Source organism: Monodelphis domestica, chromosome 7, assembly GCF_027887165.1.
Source record: "Monodelphis domestica isolate mMonDom1 chromosome 7, mMonDom1.pri, whole genome shotgun sequence".
Taxonomy (NCBI): domain Eukaryota; kingdom Metazoa; phylum Chordata; class Mammalia; order Didelphimorphia; family Didelphidae; genus Monodelphis; species Monodelphis domestica.
Genome location: NC_077233.1, coordinates 205,372,616 through 205,378,476, shown reverse-complemented (window position 1 = coordinate 205,378,476; position 5,861 = coordinate 205,372,616). Strand labels below are relative to the sequence as shown.

The 5,861-nt window shown below is 35.6% G+C and overlaps 1 non-coding gene across 1 annotated transcript; it reads left to right on the top strand.

The window, feature by feature from the left end:
• Nucleotides 1-657: 657 nt before the first annotated feature.
• On the top strand, nt 658-764 carry LOC130455715 (U6 spliceosomal RNA). Its single transcript, XR_008913811.1, has one exon. It is a non-coding gene; the product is annotated as a U6 spliceosomal RNA (small nuclear RNA).
• The last annotated feature ends 5,097 nt before the right edge of the window (nt 765-5,861 follow it).

The window sequence follows — 5,861 nt, the reverse complement described above, 5'->3', positions numbered from 1 at the left end:
ACTAATTCAGTTATCCACAGTTAACTGCAGGTGTCTGCAGCAGCTCTTTTTGTGGTAGCAAAGAACTAGAAACTTAAGGGATATCCATCAGTTGAGGAATGGCTGAACAAGTTGTGGTATAGGATTATAAAGGAATACTACCATAACACAAGAAATCACCAACAAGAGAGTCACAAAAAAAAAAAAACCTGGAAAGACTTACATGAAGTGATGCAAAGTGATGTGCACAGAACCAGGAGAACACTGTACACAGTAACAGCAATAATGCACAATGATCAACTGTGAATGACAGCTATTATCATCAAATAAGGACCCAGGACAACTCCAAGACACTCATGAAGGACAAGACTATCAACTTCTCTAGAAGGAAAGTCTCGATGCAGATTGAAGCATACAATTTTTCACTTTTTTTCCTCCATAGATTTTTTCTAGTATAAGCAATGTCTTCCTTCACAATGTGATGAATATGAAAATATGTATTGTATAATAACACATATACAGTCTATCACATCATACTATTTGTCATCTTAGGGAAGGGTGGGAGTGGGGGAGAGGGAGAGAAAATAAATCACAAATTGCCAAAAAATGATTATTGAAAATTGTACTGATATGTAATCTGGAAAAAAAATTAAAAAATTTTTAAAAAGAGCAGGTGTTGTACTAGCTTCGGCAGCACATATACTAAAACTGGAACAATACAGAGAAGATTAGCATGGCCCCTGAGCAAGGATGACATGCAAATTCGTGAAGGGTTCCATATTTTCGCATCAGTTTATCCTTGTTCCCTCCCTCACACCTTCCCCTCACCCCCAGGTGCTTGGTACTTTACTAAGTTTCAATATCTAAGTGTTTTCCATTCAAGAGGTTTCTTTTCTTTTCTTTTTCTTTTAATGGTTACCCTGGTTATGCTAGAACAATAAAGGTAACGGTATATTTGACCATATGTGTTACTCAAAGAAGACAGTATGATCAAATGTGCCAAAAAAAAATCTTGACAAGTATTGCCTTATTTTCCCTGATGATCTGTTTTGTCTTTTAATGCTCCAATATCTTAGTCAAATTATATTTGCCCGAGTATGAAAGAAAACTTGAAATTCATTGCAATATTGACATTCTTTAAAATAAGAGACACTGTCAAGTAATTGAAACCAGAGGAAAATAGTCACCAGTTCTAAGTACTTATTGAGGTGGTACGGGTGATTGGTGGTGTGGTGATGATGGCAATGCTTAATCTTCTATTTTAAAAGCCACTGTTAATTTGTGCCTCATTTTTCATGCTGAAGTTACAAGCAACAAACAGTCATCCAGTCACAGAGGAAGCTAAAGTTAACTAACCAGAACTGTACAGAAATCATTATACATGCTTTTTCACAACAAAGGAAGTTCATAAAAAAAAAAGTCATGTTGGCTTTTACTTTCTAAGATACAGATTGGAGGATAGATGAATATTTGCCAAATGAAAAGAAACAATAATAGAAAAGGAATATTATTTTGCAGCTTTTCAAAAGCCATGGATTCTCTGAACCAAAACAAACCTATCAACAAAACTCCTTGACAGTGTCACTCTCTAGTTGAGGGGTTGAAGTTTTAACTACAGTTAAAATATAGCCTTATGGTGTTTTTTGTTGTTTTTTTTGTTTTTGTTTTTTAAGATTTTACAAATACTTTTAAAGAACAGAGTTGCTATAGTAAAAAAAAATGGATTACTGTCTTGATTTGCTCTTTCAATTATGCAGAAGCCTGCTTAATGTTAACCCTTCCCTTGTCCAAAGTAGACAATAAGTTTATTTGGAAACAAGTACATTGTTGCCTTTTAAAAATAGCACTGTAACAACTTCTGATCATTAGTTGCAGTATAATCTTTATCCTTACAAACCATACACAGTGAGTATAAATTAGGATTAAATTAAAAGTAGTTGATTACATTGCAATCAGGCATTTAGGAAACCAACTGGATTATATACCAATAAAAACTATTAATCTAAGAACTATGGTATGCTAATAACAAACTATAACTTAGCTACATAGTCTAAAAATTGTCAACATTAATATTGTGTAACAGGTCTGAAGAAGATTGCCTCCTTTCTTTAAAAGAAAGATTAAGGATTTTTATAATATTTTTATCAAATTTTAATATTTTTGTCAAATTTTTAGGTATTTAATTTGTAAAACAGTTTGCTTTGTACTAGCATACAGAAAATAGGATATTGATTTAAACTTTTTTAAGCCAAGTGATCAAGTACATTTGCAATAAAAGTCAATGGATCCATAAAAAATGACAGCAAAGAAAAGTAATAAAAGTTGGACAGGATGTGGCAAAATTGGGACACTAATGTATTGCTGGTGGAGCTGTGAATTGATCCAATCATTCCAGATGGCAATTTGGAACTATGCCCAAAGGGCTTTAAAAGACTATTTGCCTTTTGATCCAGTCATACCGCTACTGGGTTTATATTCCAAAGAAATAATAAGGAAAAAGACTTCTACAAAAATATTTATAGCTTCGCTCTTTGTGGTGGCAAAAAATTGGAAAATGAAGGGATGCCCTTCGATTGGGGAATGGCTGAACAAATTGTGGTATCTGTTGGTGATGGAATACTATTGTGCTCAAAGGAATAATTAACTGGAGGAATTCCATATGAACTGGAACAACCTCCAGGAATTGATGCAGAGTGAGAGGAGTAGAACCAGGAGAACATTGTATACAGAGACAGGTACACTGTGGTACAGTCAAATGTAATGGACTTCTCTACTAGCAGCCATACAATGATCCAGGACAATTCTGAGGGACTTATGAGAAAGAATGTTATCCACATTCAGAGGAAGAACTGTGGGAGTAAAAACCCAGAAGAAAAACATATGATTGATCACATGATTCAATGGAATATGATTGGGGATGTAGATACTAAGCAATCACTGTAGTGTAAATATTAATAATATGGAAATAGGTCTTGATCAATGACACATGTAAAACCCAGTGGAGTTGCTTTTAGCTATGGGAGGAGGGAAGAGAAAGAACATGAATCTTACAACCATGGAATATTCTAAACTACAACCATATTCTAAACTAATTAATTAAATAAAAATATTCCCAAAAAAAGGGCAGATATTCATTTATATCCTTGGTTTTGGTCATCTGGCAGTCTTGGAATACATCCCTGTCAGATATGGCCTTATGTATTCCCTCATCTAAAGAATTAGAATCAGTTTGCTAGATAAAAACATAGATGTCTGAGAGTGTGAAAGGGAAAAGTTTCATGTCAGGGCCATTGGGGGGGGGGGGAGGAAAAGAAAAAAAACAGAACTTAAAGAAGAAAAGGTCCAATTCTTGGATGCCATCTTTCCCTTTATGTCTCTTAGAATGTGTTTCTCTCTCTAGTCGTCTGATTTTAATCCATATTGTGGTAAAAGGAATTGATGTAAAACCATGTTACAGCTATGTGATTCTCTGAATATTGGTTGAATAAAATTTCAGTGATTTGGATAAATTAACATTTTATTTCCCACACCACACTTGAATATTGTGCCTCTTTAATGCAATGTGCAAATTCAGGCATCTTCAGAATCACTGGGGAGGGAAAGTGTGATTGCCTTGAATTGAACAGAGGTGAGTTGAGAGAGAAGTTCTTTATTGGTAAGGCAAATATCTACACCTATTTCTCATGCTATCAGAAAGTAGGCTTAGCTGTGTGATTTCTTTTCTCCAAGAAGTTTTGGGGCAGTTTTATGTACCTTCAATTGCATTCAAAAATTGCCATTTGGAAAAGATATTAAAATGCTGATTCTCCTCATCCCTAGGAATTGAATCTGCCTGAGTAACTGAAGTGTGGCACTGAAAACTAGAGTTTCACTTACTTTCATATTTCAAGACACCAGGGGATCTGTGATCTCTTGGATATGTGTACTTTATATCCTCCAATAAGGAAGACTGCAAGCTTTCCCATTCCTTCCCAGCCATCCATGATTGCCCATCTTACTTAACTCTCATTCATGCCTTTTCATAATTTCATGACAGGGGTGCTATTTATTGTGCTGAAGGCCTTCCTTCGCTTCTGTTGACATTATGTGGATACTAATGGAGCAGTTATCTCTTATTCTCGCTATAGGAAAGTCCCATCTCTCTATCTCTGTTTCTGTTTCTGTCTCTGTCTCTGCCTCTATTTCTTTGGTCAGATATTCCTCTAGGCTCTTTTTCCTATTCATTCCTTCATTTATGAGAAAAATTAGTGCAGTAGTGAATTTCTAAGAAATTATCCTGTAGTATAATGAAAGGATCATGAAATTTAGAGTCAGCAGACCTCTCTGGGTTCAAAATCCACCTCAAATTGCTGTAGTTCCTGTGTTAGAATGGCATGCAAATTCATGAAGCATTACATATTATTGAATGCTGTTTACCTGGAAAAAAGGTGATGGACTAATATGTAAAATGAGACATATTTGGGGGCATAAAATAGGGGGATCCATTTTGTTTGACAATGCTTATTTACCAAGAGTTTTGTTCACCTCCCCCTCTCAAATGGGGAGGAGGAGACAGGGGGGATTAAAAGAATAAATATTTGACCATTGAAAAGATAAAAATTAATTTTGAAAAATCTTAAAGTGTTATACAAAGGTTAGCTATTATTGTCATTTATCAATAGTGGAGAGACTTTGGCAAACAGAGAGAGAGAGAGAGAGAGAGAGAGAGAGAGAGAGAGAGAGAGAGAGAGAGAGAGAGAGAGAGAGAGAGAGCACTAGAAAGAATTAATTGTCTTGTGCTAATACAGCCAAAGACTTTTGTCAGTTGACCCTGACCTAGAAGACATTAGGGCAGATACACATACAACTATGTACACATCCTTGAGTTACTCTGTAGTTGTGTTGATCACCTGTCCCAGGAGCCAGCAGCTGTGATTGTTCTGCCATTCTGGACCTTAGCCCCCACCATCACTGTTATTCCTATTAGCCCTATTTGCAGAAAAATGGGTAAAGACTGTAGCATAAAGGTCCCAAAGTCCCATGAGCTGTGGTCTCATCAACGGGCACACTAACCATCTGTAGTACTTTGTACTTTTCAAAGCAGCTTCATAAACTTTTAATTCATTATTTCTTCACAACAGTCCTCAGAAGGAAGGTCAGATATTGTTATCCACATTTTATAGAAAAAGAAATTGAAACATTGAGAAATCATATGACTTTCCCATCATCACCTAGCTAACTAGTGGTTGTACTGAAACTCCAATCTACCTCTCCTGATTCCCAGTCCTTCCCAGCCTTGATCTTTATCCAACTTAGACAAATTCATTAAGGTAGGGACAAAAGAACAAGCACTCCCCCATCATTTTATCAACAATAATTGATAAAAATGGAGAGTAGGAAAGATTCAGGCATTCGATTTGGAAGCTGACATTGATGCTGGTCCTTATGGATTCAGTCCCAAAACTAAAACTTTCCTTGATTATCCTGTAAAATCAAAACTGAGTAGGGACGATAACTTAACCCAACCAATGATAGGTCATAATCGCAAACCTAAAAATTAGTTTGTGCATTTCTCCCACTAGTCAAGTGAATTTCTTATAATATCTTATCTGTGCCCACCAAAATAAATAGATAGAAACTCATATGTATATGTAAATGGAAATATTGGTGAGTTACTAACATTTTAGTGCCATTTTGTTTGTTTTTGATCAACTGGATAGAAAACTCAGATAAATGTATGAATGAATGTACCTAATTTGAAATTCTCTGTGTTCCCTCACTCCTAAACTGCATAAACAATGGTATTGATTTCAAAGACACCTTGAGTTTCCTATAGTTCCTCTCTTCCCAGGTGGTCAAAATACTTCACTTATGCTAGTATTTATCCCTGTTGGGTAGCTAAG